Genomic DNA, 16,758 nt, shown 5'->3' with positions numbered 1-16,758 from the left:
TGTTGCTGAAGTTCTACTCTCGCGAATTATTTTAAGGAAGAGAGGTTCTTAAGCATTCGCTTTGCTTTTTGTACCGCTCACCAAAACCAGTTCTGTTTCGCACCATCTGGTCCAATAAAAGCAAGAGGTAAGAAGGCTAATTTTGTCTCCCGTTGATCAGGGACAGTCATCTCTACGATCACTTAGCTCGCGCGTCCCTGAATATGACTCACAGGCCGTCCTTCGAGAGGACCCCAGACACGTTCAAATCCCAGAACTTTGTTCTCCTCGCCAAAGGGGCTTAAGGAGGTGAGCCTTCCTGTTTCGGCCCGTGTTGCCCGGACCCTGCAGCAATGAATCGCCTGCTTGCGCTCCGACGCACTCGCGGTAAGTCTGACAGCTTCAAGGATATTAAGTCCCTGCACTGGAAATGAGTTCAGCTCTAAACTTCACTTCCAGCCCTGACGCTGTTTGAAAAGCCTCACAGCTGAGCAGTGGTTATGGTATCTGGGCTGACGTACGTGCGGGTAAAACTCAAGACTCGATTTCCGGGCGCTGCGCTTGCAGGCTCTCGAGGGAGAAAGAGAAACTTTCAGGTTGGTGTTTTAGAAAGAACCTTGTAGGGCTTTGGTTTTTCTTGCTATCTTTTTTTAGTTCTAGAAGTAATTTGCATCTTTCGTTTCTTAACTGGGCGATACGATTCTCCATCCCTTTTAGAAGATCTGGCTTATTTCATAACCAAATACACAAATTAATGTTCAAACACTTAAAAATATTTGGCTGTAAAGAACTGTCCCAATGGTAAAGATGTAAGCTGAAGTGTTACAAACAAATCCAACGCCATATTCCAGGAATATTGATCTCATATTCCAGAGGTAACCACAGTGAACAGTTGTGTTTCTTTCTAGAGTTTTTCTAAGTCTCTCTAAACATGCACATAAGTATGTGACTTCTCACTTAGCAGAAGTAGGGTCTCACTGCTCTGCAAGCAGCTGTTCGGGACTTCAGCTACGCGGCATTTCTTTTTCACTGCTGTGTAGCATTCCCGGGCGCCTCTCCCCGGCACTTGGGTCTCTACAGACACGCCTTTGCACACCTCTGTGAGCACGTACGTAGACTAACTTCCTCATAATCAAATTGAGCCACCTTTTAATTTTTAATAAATATTATTTTGTAGAACTGTTTTAGATTTACAGAAAAATCAACAAGAAGGTTCAGAAAGTTCCCACTTACACGCCCCCCATCCAGTGTCCCCTGTTACTAGCATCTGACCACAATGAGGCACATTTTCCACAATTAATGCACCATTGTTATACTTCATTATTAGCCGTAGTTTACCTAGGTTTCCTTAGTGTTTCCCCCGAGTGTCCTTCCTCTGTCCCAGAACCCCGTCCAGGATCATGTCACCTTCAGCTGCCCACCTCCTTCGGCTCCTCTTGGCTGTGGCTGTTTCTCAGGCTGCCTTGGTTTTGGCAGAGCTGAGGGGACTGGTCAGGGACGTTGTAGGTTGTCCTCCATCGGAGTTTGCCCGACGTGTTTCCCAGGGTCAGACTGGGGCCGTGGGTTTGGGGGAGGAAGGCCACGGAGGCGCAGCGCCATTCTCATGGCATCGCATCAGAAGAACACGCTGTCCCTGTGATCTGTCACCGGCGACGTTGACCTGGATCACCTGAGGCGTGTTTGCCAGGTGTCTCCGCTGTGAAGTGACTCCTTCCCCCAACTTCCCGTCCTGTCCCCCTCGGAAGGGGTGGCCAGGCGCAGCCCACGCCTGGGGAGGGGAGCAGTGCTCCCCTCGCGTTTTAGTTTTTAAAAAGTCCTGAGACGGACTCGACTTGGACGGGCGAACACACACTGCAACGCACAGGCGGTGTGTGACGGAGCTGTGCCCCTGACACCCATACAATTTTTATTGGCCAAAGTCACCCCCAATAAATTCCATTTAAAAAGTCATAAAATGGTATAAAACCAAATTCAAATAGCGAAGAAAGGGGAAAAGAAAGGTCATCGTTAGCAGCCTCTCGTGCCTCCTCCCCGGGGACTTTTCAGCCTGTGTTAAGGCCGCAGTGTCCCCATCTGCCCTCCCCGCGGCCGAGCGCAAGGCTCATGTCCGACTTGCCCAGAATCTGTCATTTTGCAATCAGGTCCCAAACGAAGAGAAGCCAACTTTTTATTAACGCAACTCTTGATAACGTTACCTGAGTCCCGGACAGTTCCAAAGGCTCTCAGCAGGCACGGCCCGAGGTAACTTTTCCTCTACCAGCACTGAACATAGTTGGAGGGGTGTTTTTTCTTGAAAAAAATTTCAAGCAGTTATTTAAAAAGAAATAAATAAAGATTCTTCTCGGCAGAAGGTGTTGATCAGGCACTAAATCTGGAGCGCTGTCGTGAAAATTTGCATGTCCCATCTTGGCAGAAAATGTGTGAAGATGGGGCTTGAAGCTGCTCACACCTCGCGGTGCCGGAGGTGGCTCTGCACAGGCTGACGGTCCCACGGCCGTCCCACACGGCCATCACCTCCCACCTCCCTGCCCTCGGGTTCCTGGCCCGGTGTTTCCAGAAGCCCACCTCGTCCAAACCCTCCTTTCAAGAGGCGCTGCCTCGTCTGACCCACCCCAGAGCGGCTCCCTCCTCCCCCAGCCTTCGTCTTGGAGGTCTGTGATTTTCCCACGGTTGGACCACATGCGTAACACGGGAACCCGTCCGCACGCCTTTCCTGCAGCTGCTTGAACAAACCACCCGAACTTAAACAAATGCATTCTCTTACCGTTCCACGCGCCAGGAGCCAAGGAGTCCTCAAGCAAGGGTGTTGGCAGAACCATTCCTTCTGCAGGCTGCGGGGGGAGGATCTGCTTCCTTGCCTTTCCGGAAGCTTCTGGAGGCCTAGACACTCCTTAGCTGGCAGCCCCTTTCCATGTTCTAAGCACAGCTCTCGAAGCTCCATTTCCAGAGCCGCACTTCCTCTGACCCTGACCCTCCTGCCTCCCGCTTACGAGGGCGCTTGTGATTTCTTTGGGCCACCTGGCTCCCCCAAGGGACCCTCGCATCTCAGGATGCCCAACCGAACGCACCTGCCCAGCGCCTTCCGCCGCACACGGCACCGTTGGCAGGAGCTGAGGGTCAGGCCGTGGGCCTTCCTGGGGGTTCCCATTCCGCCCGCCACACCATCCTCCTTCGAACATAAATGAGTCATAACTTACCATCCCCTCTGACCACCTGACTCAGTTCTGCACCCACCCTCCCGGACCCTCACGTCTCTGCCTGGGGTGCATTGTTCCTTCCGGACCATTTTATTCTTTCATAGATGAACACATAGCATGTTTAGGGCTGCGTTGGCTGGATTTTTAAAAAAATAAAAACCCAAATGGCATCATGTTATGCAATAGTCTTATTTCTCTGCTTTGATATCCGCCTCCATGAATCCTCAGAGAACTATCTCTGCTACTTACCACTTTAAAAAATGTCATTGCATCGTTGTAAGATATATCCAACAGAAAATGGGCTACCGCGACCGTTCCTAGGCCGGCGGGAACGAGCACAGTCGCGTGGCTGTGCGGCGGCCGCTGCCGGCCGTCTCCAGGGCACTTTGGTCCCCCGGACCCCGGTCCCTTGCCCCCAGCCCGGCTCCCTGTGTCCTCCTCTCTGCCTGTGATGCGTCTGTTCGATATTTCATGACATACGTGGAATCCCACACGTAGGCTTCTCCTACGTCACGTAATTTGTTCAAGGTCCACGCCCGCTGCAGCGTGTCCCCAGTCCCGGCAGGCCGCAGGTTTGGTTCCTGAACATCCCAGTCAAGCCGGTGGTCATCTTCTTGCCGGGCAGATTCTTGCCCCCAGTTGGTAAAAACTGCAATATCTGTGAAGCTCAGCACGCGAAGGGCCACTAAGCGGGTGCCTGACCCCATCTGGACACCACGGTTCCCCTTCGCTCTCTGCCGACCGGTGACTCTGCGTCCTCACCTGTGAGCTGCCTGAGGCCTTTCCGCCTGGGCTTGATCTGTCCATGCCCATGACCTGTAACTGCCGGGGTCGGGAAAGCCAGACTGCCGTCCCCTGCGGCATCTGGAGGCACACGCCGTGCACGCCGGACACGGGCTCCGCAGGGGCAGGCCGAGAAACAGCTGGGGCCGGGGGCCCGGAGAAGCCGGGCTTTGGTGGCAGACGGTGGGAGCAAATTACACTGCTTCTTGGAGCTCTGCATTCCCATCCGGAGAATGGGGCTAATTCCTGTCCCAGCTCCTTCGCTGCAGAAACTAGGCGGGATATTTTTAGAAAAGCATGCACGGGGCGTGGGCCAAGCCGCCTTGACAGGTCGGCCCCCTGCAGCCTTGTGTGCGTGGCGTGGGGGCCCCGGGCAGAGAGAAGGACAACAGCGGCAACGCAAACCCTGTCGGACCCTCTTTCCTCCTTCCCTCCGGCTGGAAGGGCCCTGGGGTGGCTGTTCTGGGTTTGCAACGTTGCGCTTTGTTCCGGGGAGGAAGGCGGCTAAGCAGGTTTGGCTATTCCTGCTCCCCTGGGGCAAGTTCAGGGTTGCAGGCTGGGCTGTCACAGCTCAGGAGCTGGGCTGCATTCCTGTCTATTTTAAACCTCACCAGGGCTGGGGAGGCGAGGCATGGCAACCGAGGCCGAGCCGCGGTGAAGGACATCTGGTACGAGGTGGCACAGACCTGGCAGGCTTCCTATCCCCTGCTCGCTCCCACGCGTGCAAACCCCGGGAGAGAAGGCAGGGGCTTCCCACCCACCGAGGCCCACGTGGAGGGCGAGGGAGGGGGCAGGGCGCTCCGATCCCGCAATCTCTCACTCACTTCCTCATCCGCAAACCTTCTGCCTCCTCAGATTGGCAGGTCTTTACATCAGTCCTGGATGACCCCCCTCCCTGTTCTCTCCGGCCTCTCGGTCTGAGACTCCAAAGGACAGTGTAACAAACGTCTCAAGGAAGCTTCACATGCTCGTTTTCTCTCCTGGCTGTTTTTATCTCGTTCGCCTCTCTGTGTTGCATTCTGCGTAATTTCTTCTGATACGTCTCTAATTCTTCAGAAGTTCTGTTTTGTTCTTTATCGAGTCTGTGTTGCTTTTCTTTTTCTTTCTTTTTATAAATTAATTAATTTATTTTTAGACAGAGGGGAAGGGAGGGAGAAAGAGAGAGAGAGAAACATCCATGTGTGGTTGCCTCTCATGTGTCTCCCACTGGGGACCTGGCCCGCAACCCAGGCCTGTGCCCTGACTGGGAATTGAACCGGCGACCCTTTGGTTTGCAGGCCAGCGCTCAATCCACTGAGCCACACCAGCCAGGGCTCTTTTTCTTTTTAATGTGTGTGTGTGTGTTTAAACTTACTGACTTTAGAGAAAGGAAAGGGGTAGGGGAGAGTGAGAGAAACATCACGTTGTCGTTCCACTTATTGATGGATTCATTGGTTGCTTCTTGCATGTGCCCTGACTGGGGATCGAACCCGCAACCCTGGCGTGTCCGGATGGCACTCTAACCAGCTGAGTCACTCGGGCAGGGCCTGCATTGCTTTTCATAGACCTTTGTTCCTTGTAAGCATTTTCAAGCTTGATGATGATTTTTTTAAGGCGAGATAAGCATTACTGTTTTGAAATCCGAGCTGGATCGAGCCAGCGTCTGAGGTCTGTGTGGGTCTGTTTCTGCTTGTTCTCGTTCGCGGTGGCCTGCTCCCTTGTGGGCCAGCTCGTCTTCAACGGCACGCTGGCCATCGCCCTGGGAACAGCGTTCGGGCGGGTTCTCTGGGGCCTTGAGTGAATGATCAGTCCTGTGAGGAAGAGCTGTGTTTGCTTCCTCCTGGTGCCTGGGGCCCCGAAGACCAGCTGATGTGAATTGGTGGGTGGGCGGGTCTGGGACAACAGCTTCCCGGGGACTTTCTCCCCGTTCCTCTTCTTCCCCGGCTTGCTCAGCATCCACAGACTTCTCCTCCCTCCCCGGGGGTTGGGCTCGGCAGGGTCGCTCACTGGTGTCTGGGTAAATTTAGCCATCAGCTGCCGGAAACAAGGCAGCCCGGACTTGCAGAACCTACTGCTTCCTGCGGTATAAACGCTCCCAGCACCGCTGAGGTTGCGTGGCCAGTGCGAGGTCACGGACGTGGACTTTGGAAGACACCGTGCGCCCCGTTGACCCTGCATGGCTCTGGGACGTCACCAGCCTTGTTCTGGCGTGTCTTGCCTGCTCCCTACCCAGCTGTGGCTGTGCACAGTCTGAGTGGCTGGGGTGGCAAGTGTCCCCGGGGGGGACCCCCCTGGGTGGGGTTCAGGGTTTCCCCCAGGATTAGCCCTGGATCCCCAGGGGAAGTGACATGTGAGCTAAGGGACACCTGACCGAGAAGGAGCCAGCCAGGAGAGGACTGGGGGGTGCGGAGGGGAGAGCCCCGCACAGGCCCAGAGGAAGGGCAGAGGGGCCTGGGCGAGGCAGCACAGAGCATGCGTGGTGTGGAGCAGGGGCGGGGCCGCGAGGAGGCCGCCGTCGGCTTTATCCCAAGGGCAGGAGGCCTGGTCGCTGTTCAGCCTCAGGAAGGAGAGGAGCCGAGTCACGGTTCTGACGGCTCAGAACTCTGACGGGGGCTTGTGACTCTCCTTCCCTGGGAGCGGGCTGTGCAGAGGCGTCGGCCCAGATGGGACAGTGTGGAAGTGGGGCAAAAGGTGACTTCGCAGCGGAGACACCTGACAGATGCGCCTCAGCAGCGACCAAGGCCAATGGCAGCGGTGACAATTCACAAGGACAGCATGACCTTCTGATGTGAGGTGACGAGGGAAACTCTTCCTCCCCCAGACCCGCAACCCAGTCCAGCCCTGAGGAAAACATCAGCTTCCAACAGGGGACAATGGACAATGTCCCCGACCAGTGCCCCGCAACTCTGTCCAAGTCACCAAAGCCAAGGGACGTCAGAGAACTGTCCCAGCCAAGTGGCGATGGGACGGCTGAAGGTAACGCGGACAGGATGCTGGGACAGAAGCATGACAGCAGTGGGAACATGAAGAAAATCTGAATAAAGCAGAGACTGTAATGGATTATAATGCGTTGATATGGGGCAAACACACTGATGAAGGAAGTGAAAGCGGCCCAGGCAGGGGAGGGAGCGGGAGCTCTCTGCACCCACTTTGCAGTTTTCCTGTGTGTCTGAAACTGCGCTCAGAAGGAAAAGCTGGTTAAAACCGCGAGCCCTCGCGGGCGGCTGCGTGGAGGGTGGGGTCGGAGGGTGCGGCCGGGTGGGCGCCGGGGCCGCCGCAGCCTGCGGTGGGCGCGGGCCTCGTGGGGCCGACTCGCAGGGGAGGCTGGCAGCTCTGCGGGTCTCGCCGAGGGCCGTGCTGCAGCGGCCCCGGGAGCGGGGGGCGGGGGGGTGTCCGGGAGGAGCTCCGCCGTGGGGGCCTGAGCGGCTGGCCAGGATGTCGCTGACAAAGATGGACTCGGCTGCAAGAAAAACAGGTTTGGGAGGAAGATCTCCAGAGGCTGCATTTCTGCCACGATGAGTCTGAGGTGACTTGGGGACATCAGGAGGGAGAGACCAGCGAGGCAGGGAGACGCCTGGCTTCGTCCGGTGGGTGGGGTCGGGGCGCCAAGGAGCACCCCGGCTATGTGGGGGCCCCGGTGTGAGTCGGCACAGGCGCTGCCTTTCGGAAGCTCCCAGGAGGTCCAGAGAGCAAGCCGTGTGCCAGGGACACAGCAGCAGGTCACGGAAATGGGCGCGGAGGCGGCCAGCTGGGGCAGTGAGCAATCGCGGAGACTGCCTGGAGGGAGTGAGGCACAAATGACGTCCCCAAAGCGGCCACCTTCCTGTTAGGGAAAAGCCTGTCCCTGACCAGAGCCACTGCGTATCAGTCCCGGCTTCCAGCCAAGCTCCCATTTGGAAAAAGCCTTCCGTTTCTCTAGGCCAATGTCCAGGAAAGCTAGATAACCGAGGGTCAGAGGTCAGGAAACTCCTGTCTGGCAGCTGCCTGGCCTTAGTTACGTAAATGCCGTAAATGCCGTGAGCCAGCTCCCTCGGGCTGGGCCGGAGCCTGGAGCTGCCGCTGGCAGGGGCTGCGAGCTCTGCTCGGTGCCGGGGGAGGTGAAGGGCTCTGCAGCACGTCTATCGGGACTCGCATAGCTGCCCCCGGGCCCCGCTGGGTGGCCAGCCACTGGCCGCTCTTGGCCGCACTCAAGAGGGTGAAACTCCTAAGTGTTTCTCAAAACCTCAGCTCCCGGGCCCTCCGGTTATAAATAACAGCAGGACATCCTGGCCGGGATGAAACAATCACTGCTCCCCTCTGTGAGGCAGGTGGCCTCGTTCACGGAGTGGGGTGCGCCCCGGCCCCGGCCCCGGCCTCGGGGGGTGGGGGGGGCGAGGGGCCCTGACCCGCCCGGTGCTGTGGTCTCCACACACAGCCAGAGGTGGGCCAGGCCGCCCCCGGGTCAAACCCCTCCAGCGCCCTCCAGTCTTCGTGCCAGACATCACGCACCCTCCCAGAAGCCCAGACCCGCCCTCTCCGTGCTTCTGCCCGAGCGTGGTCTTCACACTTGCCACTCCCTGCCCAGACCAATTTTTCCCGGCCTCTTATCTTTTTTTAAAAAGGAGGCGAAATTCACGTCACATGCAATGAAGCGCTTCAAAGGGTGCGCATTCGTGATTATTAGTGATTCACAATGTCACGCACACACCGGTCTCTCGACTTTCAAAACTGTCTCCTCACCCAGTAAAAACACCTTTCGCCCTTTAAAGCAGCTCACCCCTCCCCCTCCCCATGCCTTTTGAACCTTGAACTTGCTTTCTGTTTACAGATCACATGAAAGGAATCCCACAAAATGTAGCCTTTCGTGTCTGGCACCTTCCGTGGCAGCAATGTTTCCACAGTTCACCCACGTTGGCGCATGCGCCAGCCCTTCCCCTTTCACGGTGGGAGAACGGTTCTCGGGGGGCCGAGACCGCGCTTGCTGGTCCGTTAGTGACATTAGGGTTGTTTCCACCTCTAGGCTGTCGTGGACAGAGCTGCAGTGAACATTCATGTACAAGTTTCTGCACAGACATGTTTTCGCTTCCCGGGGTCTGTACCCGGGAGTGGGCTGGCTGGGTCCTCTGGTGACACCGAGGTCAACACTGGGAGGGACGGCCACGCTCACCTGGCTCACCCGGCTCACCCTTCCTCCCAGGCAACTCCTGCCCACTCGGCCCTTGGCTCAGACGTCACCTCGCCGCGGCTCAGACACGCTCATCTTTTCCCCATTTGGGGTTCATGATCCATGAGAACATAGGGACCCGTACCTCTAATTTTTCGTGGTGACCCACAGCCTAGCACAGCCTGGGCTCTCAATAAATAATAATCGCTGCTGAATGACTGATCTCAGGCAACAGGCTGCGACAATGGGACAGCTTAGCTGCTGTTGGGACCACCCCCAGGTGACTCAGGGCTGAGGGAAGAATAGAAACAGGGAGGGAAACCTCTCTGGATGATCTGTTTCTTGATGCTTCCCTGAGTGACTCAGTAACCCCAGCTCCTTGGGCTGGAACACGTGGCTCTTAGTGACTTACTGCGAAGGATGGGAAGAAAAAGACAACAGTGGAGAATGTGTGGGCGGGGCATCGGAAACGGGTCAGCCTGCCCATCAGCCCAGGCGCTGGCCGGGGGCTCCAGGGGGCAGCCGCTGTTCCGGCGGCCCGGGTTGAAGTCCCAGCTCTGTTCCTTAGCTGCGTGACTGTGTAGGTTACTCAATCTTGCTTTTCTCTTTTAGAAAAATATGGTTAATATTAGTAGCTGCCTCATGAGCCTGTTGTGAGGGTTCAACGTTAATACATAAGGTGCTTAGATGGATGCCTGGTGCACTGAAAATGTTTTTTTTTACCAGAATAATCATCGTCATCATCGTCCTCTGTCCAGCTCGGTGCCAATCTCTGTAGACCGGTCATTCAGACGAAAGGGGGTAATAAATGTGCTTTTAAACGGTTAAAGGAAAATGGTGCGTGTATGTAGTACTCTTGGGTGGTACAATTCAAAATGATGAAATGGGTCAATTTTATGTTATGTGTATTTCACCACAAAAAAAAAAAAAAGTAAACACTAAATTTAAAAACCTCTTTCTGGAACCCGGGGCAGGGGAGGTGGGGAGCGGAGCTAAAGCCTCGTCTGCACCCTAAGTAAGGTGGTGTTGTAACAGCTCTCCCACCTGGGCCCCGAACGACTTCCCTTGGCTGCAACGGCGGTGCGGGGGCTGGGCTCCTGAGACCCCCTCTGTGGGCTTTTCTAGAGTTTCCGCCCAGGAGGAGGGGAGGTTCTCAGGGAGGGAGGAGCCTGCAGGTGCCCGCAGGGCCCTCAGGGAGAAGTTCCTGGCTGGAGGGTGGGCCTCCCCACACCTGTTCTCAGTAAACAGCCTTCGGAAGGCCTGGCTCTCCTCCCGGGGGATGGGGACGCCTTCCCAGACCTTGAGGGTGCCATTCCCCCACCCCCAGGGGAGAGTCTGAGGTTCTGAAATGTACATAAAGGAACCTAGCAAGCTGGCCCTGGCCGGGAGCTCAGTTGCTTAGAGCATCATCTCAGCCCCCTGAGGCTGTGGGTTTGATCCCCGGCCAGGGCACCTGTAAGACTTAAGTTCTTCTCTCCCTTCCTCTCTCAAATTGATACCATTAAATAATAATAATAATAATAATAATAATAATAATATAACGAACCCACATGCGCTCACCACTCAGAACCTGCCATTGTTCACATTTCTTCTGTTTGTTCTGCACCTGCATCTCTTCCTAACAGGAAAGATTTGCCTGGTGGGAGTCCCCCGCCCTGATCACCCACTGTGAGCAGAGCGTGCAGCCTCCCAGCCTGGTTTAAAACCGTACACATTTCTCTACCCGAGGAATAGATTGGATATTGTTTTCTGGGTATCAACAAACCAAGGATGTCGTTATGTGTTATCATTCTGCAGCTTGCTTTTCTCTTGGCTTGTTTTTATGTTTTTGAGACGTATCCACAGTAATATGTAGGGATCCACGTTCTGCCTTTATGTCCCTTCGTCCCACGTAATACCCGCCGTATGTCCTGGGCCATACTTAAACAGAGGACACGTCAGTTGTGTCTCGTGTTTGCAGACACCACCCACGTGGGCAGGCTTCCCGCTGCAGCGGTTTTCAAATGGCCTGAGGCATTCGTGGGCCATGACATCATTCTTTCCCCTTGAAAAACGCAGGACAGAATAATTTGTAAGAAATAATAGTCTTCGGGAAGCTCGTGGTGGGGTGTGTGCCTGCTAGGGAAGTACCGTGTTGTTCCCAGCAGGGACTGCAGTGAGGACAAGGTTTAAAAGGCCCTGGCCCAGCAAGCCTACGCGGGCGGCTGGAAGTGTCAGCCGCACAAACCTCGCAGAGGCCCGGCCACAGCAGCCAGAAGGGGAAGTGACCGAAATGCCCACCAGCCGGTGAGCGGGTGACCGCAGGGTAGTCGCGCCGCACAAGGGACTGTTCTCGCACCAAAATAAAGTCCCGACACAGGCTCCACCCGAGGCGAACGCTGGACACTGGTGAGGGAAAGAAGCCAGACACAAAGGGACACACTGTAGGATTCTCTGCAAAGGAAACGTCTGGAATGTGCATGTCTGTGGGTACAAAAGCAAACCCGCAGTGGCCTTGGGCCCACGGAAGGGGGCTGGGGAGCAACTGCAATGGGGGCCACGGTTCCTTTTGGGGTGAGGAGAATGTTCTGGAGCTGGATGTGACGACAGTGTCACGACATTGTGAGTGTGCGGAAAGCCACTGCATTCGCGGCTTGAGGATGTTTCCAAGGTGAGTTTTCTGTTCTGTGAATTTGCTCTCAGTTAAGAGCCAGCCACTGCCCGGGGGCCGGAGAGCTGGGGGAGGGCTGGAGAGTCCGCTCTTCTCAGCTTGTTGCCTAGACGGAGCGAATTACTCTCCGGCGCGGGTCCCCACGCCCACCCCGACACTCCGTGCCCACGAGGGACATAGTCAAGGGGACGAGGCGGAGCGAAATGGTGGGTACACACCAGGGGTCACCTCCGGAGGCCCAAGGGCCTGTTCCGTTTGGCCCATTTGTGCTTTTTAAAGTTTGAATATGAGATGAGGTGCCTCCAGTTAAAACCAGGGGATTACAAAACGCGGTTGGCCAACTTCCCTTGAAACACTGGGGAACCAGGCTCCACTTAGTCCACATTTCCTTGTGGTGAAAGTTGGCAGAGCTGAGCAGCAGGTGCGCCCTCTAAAGGGGGAACGAGGTTTCCATTTTGCCACAGTCCCCACCACTCGCGGACGCCTGGCAGCTGGTCCCACCTACTCATGTCCGTCTGTCCCCCCCGCCCCGCCGGGTACTCTTCAGAGCGCACCAGCCCCTGGGGTACAGGGCGCGGTGGGGCGGGCCTCACCGCCCAGCCTCCCTGTGCAGGACCCCCCTGCTCGCCAGCACTGGGCCGCTCTGGAGAAGAGGAGGGACAGACGGATTTCCGAGCCCATTAGCTTTGGATGCTCCCTGAGGTAGGGAAGGTCTCAGCCAGACTTGGGGAGAAACGCAGATTCGGGGGCTTGAGGGGAAGGCAGGGCCCAAGCCCGGGCACAGCCCCCGTGCAGTGGGCACGGGGACACGCCACGGAGGGGCCATCCTGCCGCCCCAGTGAGGGTACTCGGTCCCAAAGAGCCCACCTTCAGCGCCCTTCCCATCGGCACCTCGGGGTCCTGGCCCTCTGTCCTGGAGCTGTCAGCTCTGACTGTGACCCCAGATCAGGTGAACAGCCTCCTCCCAGCACATGCTCTGGGCCAGCGTCTGCCAGACCAGCCGCTGGGAAAGCCTCCTCCCCCCTCCCCCAATGCACTGTTAGCTCCAGGGACCAGCTGGGAAGAGGGAGGGGCTGTGGGAGGGGAGAGGAGGACGTGAGGGGCGCCAGGGTGAGGGCCTGGGGGGCGGGGTGGGGGACAGAGCGCAGGTTCCGGAATTCTCTGAGCCCTCTGCCCCAGATGCCTCAGACGCTTCAGGCGCAGCTGTGCGGACAGGCTTCCTGGCCCCCGCCTCCCGCTGGGACCACTACCCAGGAGACGCTCATTTGCAGGCAGGGCCCAGTGCAAAGTGGAAATGCTGGGCCCCTTGTTCAAACATTATTAAGAATTTCAAGACAGCAGCTGCAGGGGATTAAGCACAGCGTGGGGCTCGTCTGCGCGCCGGGCCCTGTGCGCCTGCGTGGGCCGCCTCCGTGACGCCGGCTCTGCCCTCTCCCGGCCCCGGGTCCTCACGCCGGGCTCGGTCGGCCCTGGGCCCTCACAGCCCCCCGCCCCAACCGCAGGGGTTGCCTAGTGCGGGGCCCAGGGCCGGGGAAGGCAGCTGTATCTGCTAAATTAATTGTAACAGAAAAAGCCAGCTGTGAAAACCCTGGCTCCCCGCCAGCTTCGTGCCCACTAGATTGGCTCTAATTTAAAAAAACAAATGAAACCAGCACGTAAGTGCTGGTGAGGGTGTGGAGGAACTGAGACCCGGATACTGCTAGTGGGAGGGCCAATGGCAGGGGCGCCGGAGAAAACAGCCCGGCGGGTCCTCAGATGCCGGACACAGAGGTGCCGCCTGACTCCGCCGGCTTGTCTCCCAGGTCTGCACCCCAAAGAACTAAAACATACACGCCTTCAAAAGCAGGCGCGTTCTCAGCCGCACTGCTCCCGATGCCCAAAGGTGGAGGCTCCCCAAGGCTCCGTCAGCCAATGAGGTGTCGACAGATGTGGCCCACCCACCTGGTGGAATATTATACAGCCATGAAAAGGAAGCTCTGGCACCCGCTACAGCGCGGATGAACCGCGAGGACACGATGCTGCACGAGGGACACCGGACACAGAGGCCACGCAGTGTGTGATTCCGTTGACAGGAAGTGTGTGAAGAGACAAACGCAGAGACAGATGGCAGACAGGCGGTTGCCAGAGGCAGGGGAGGGACTGCTTGTGGGTTTGGAGTTTTGGGGGGATGATGAAAATGTCCTGGAAGAAGAGAGGGGTGACAGTTGTGTTACACGGCGAATGAATGGAATGTCGCTAATGGTAAACTTCCTGTTATGTGTATTTGACCACAGTAGAAACAATGTTGCTTTTAAAATGCTATTGAATTTACTGTGAAAGCACCCTTCAGAGCCCATCCTTGAAGGCAGCGCGGCACCTGGAGCTGGAACAGGGGCGGCCGAGTGCAGGGGCTGGAAGCGGGACAGGAGGAGCCGGCGCGGCATTGCCGGCGGGGGTGGGTGTCGGCTCCCTGTCTGTGACAGACGCGCCCGGGTCCGGCGGGATGCTGCTCGCGGGGAGACGGGGCGCGGACACAGGGCACGGCATCTCCGGTCAGCCCGGCCGCTTTCTGTAAATCTGGAATTATCCCCTAACAACAAGTGTACAGGAGTGGGCAAAAGTAGGTTTACAGTTGTTCAGATGGAAAAAAACACGCGAGTTTTGATAATTACAAATAGCTTTATTGACTCCAAAGAACGTCACTCACGACCGTAAGCCTCCCTTTGCCCGCCTGTGTAAGAAAAGCTCCTATCTGCCTTCGAAAGGGGGGCCAGGTCCGTCTCTGGAGCCGCTTGGGCTCTGGCTCGCCCCCTGGAGGCCTGGAGCTGACTCTGGCCGGGGGCGGGGAGAGGAACGTGGACTCGCCCGCCTGAGTGGGGCGGGGGCCACAGATGGACAGTTGGGAGGCCGAGGCCCAACGCAGAGGCCCAACGCTGAGCCCCGCCTAGAGCTGGCTTTTATCGACCCTCGGTTTTGTGGAAATAATTCGAGCCGATCTATAAAAAGCAGCTGATCTCATGCTAAAATTGGAATTTCCAACTCCTCTGGACACATCTGAAGTTCTGCTCGCCTGCCTTCCTGGGTGGCCCCAGCCCCCGTCTCCCCATTTACTTTCATCTCTCTCGTTCCCCCGATCCGGCCCCCACCTCCCCCTTTTGTCGCCGGTTCCTGATGCCGAGCGTTGGTGGCATTTATCCTCCCACTTGCAGCAGATTCGGTTTTTGATGGAACACGAAGGTCTCTCTGCACCACGGCAGGAATGGGGACGCAAAAGAGGAAACCAGAGTGTGGTCTGATGTCCCCAACACCGGGGGGGCCACACTCCCGACACCTGCCGGGGCCTGGAGGCACCTGGGCGTGAGCGCTCAAGGCTGACGTTAGACGTGTAGCCTTTGCCGCGATGCCCACAGGCCTGCCCCCACCGCCCGGACCGCTCGTCACGGGTGTTCTGCGGGTGGGGTCACATACACTCTCCTGCTCCTTGGATGTGAATCCTGGTTTTGTCCCTTCCTAACTGGGATGTGGCTTAACCTCTCCGTAAAGTGGGCATAATAGTGAACATACATTTTAGGGCTTTTATGAGGATGAAGTGATATGCAAACTGTGTAGACCTGTGCGGGGAATGGAGCAAGAAAGGCAGAACAAGTTTCAGGGGGTGACCAGTGCTGTGACAACACTAGGCTGGGGTGATGGGGGGAACTCAACATTTAGGACGCACCGAGGAGGCGGGGACATGTGAGCTGAGAGAGGAATGCGAAGGAACCAGCTGGGAACCGAGTGGAGGGAACAGTGTGTCAGGCAGAGGGAACAGCCTGTGCCAAGGTTCAGAGGCATGCATAAGATTAGCTGCTCGAGGACCCAAAGGAGGGCGCCCCGTGTGGCTGTAGCAGGGCAACCAAGGATCACATTTGAGGCCGGAAGGTAGACGGGGGCCCCTGTGCCATGGGGAGGTGTTTGGATCGGATGCACAGGATAGATAAGCTGCTGGAGGCAGCAGGTCCCAGCCCGAGGAGGGGGATCCAGCTGGCCACAGTCTGGGTCTCAGGCCTCGGCTTATCCGGCAGGGAAATGGGTACGTGGCAGATACTGAGCTGGTCTATGCAGAGGCAGTGAACCAGCAGGTAAAACACTGAAATACTTCTCTACCAGCTGGCAAAGAGTATTTAAGTCGGGGTCCCAGGAAGGGGAAAAAAAAGCCACTGTCCCAGCCCCTCCTGGGACCCTGACTTCGGCACAACCCAGCAGGTACAAAGAATCCCCAAGAAGCCACCCGACTGAGCTGTCCTGCGCGGTACCACTTCTCAGCCCCCGGGTTGGCGAGGCCGCGAGGAGCCTGGCCCCTGACGGAGAACAGCACGTGGCGTTTGCAGAGTCTCGGCCTCCCTGGGAGGCCGTGGGTGTGGGGGTGTAGGGGAGGCAGGTCCTCCTTACCCGTCACGGCCCCGCGGAGACAGCAACCGTGAAGGCCAGCCTGGGGCCCAGGGACCCCCGGACCCTGAGGGGGGCCCGAGACCCCCCAAAGGCTCCCCGCAACTAGCCCAGGCAGGGCAGGGAGGAGAGCTGGGTCTGATGGAAAAACCCAGCCAGGAAGAGGTCAGAGGTAGTACACTTTATTGACCAGGTTCTCCCAGCATCTTGCAGCCTTGCCGCAAAGCCAGACCCGGGACTTTGTGGCCATCCCGTCTATTGACTGGGGAAGAGAGTGCCGTTCCTGAACATCCAAGGGCCTCGGAACAGCAGGGTGGGGTCGCCGGGGTAGGGGGGGGCCTGCCAGCCAGTGGGGGTGGGAGAGGGGCTAAAGCTGGGTGCTGGGCCCGGTCACCCCGAGGCTCCGCCAGGCCTGACCAGCCCCTCACTCCCCCAGTTAAGGTTTGTAGTGGTTCACAGTGAGACTGGCTTAGGTTTCGCAGGGCGGCGGGGGTGATGGACGCACAGGCGTCTCCCGCTCTCCCTGCCCACCCCGGGCCTGACTCATGAAGCTGGGAAGAGGGAGAGACAGAAAGTCCCCACCCCGCGTCCTCCTGTGGGGACAGGGAAGTCCCTTCTCT

Source organism: Pteronotus mesoamericanus, unplaced genomic scaffold (genome assembly GCF_021234165.1).
Source record: "Pteronotus mesoamericanus isolate MK-2021 breed Mesoamerican mustached bat unplaced genomic scaffold, CSHL_Meso_final scaffold_507, whole genome shotgun sequence".
Taxonomy (NCBI): Eukaryota; Metazoa; Chordata; class Mammalia; order Chiroptera; family Mormoopidae; genus Pteronotus; species Pteronotus mesoamericanus.
Note: the sequence above shows the minus strand (reverse complement) of the source record.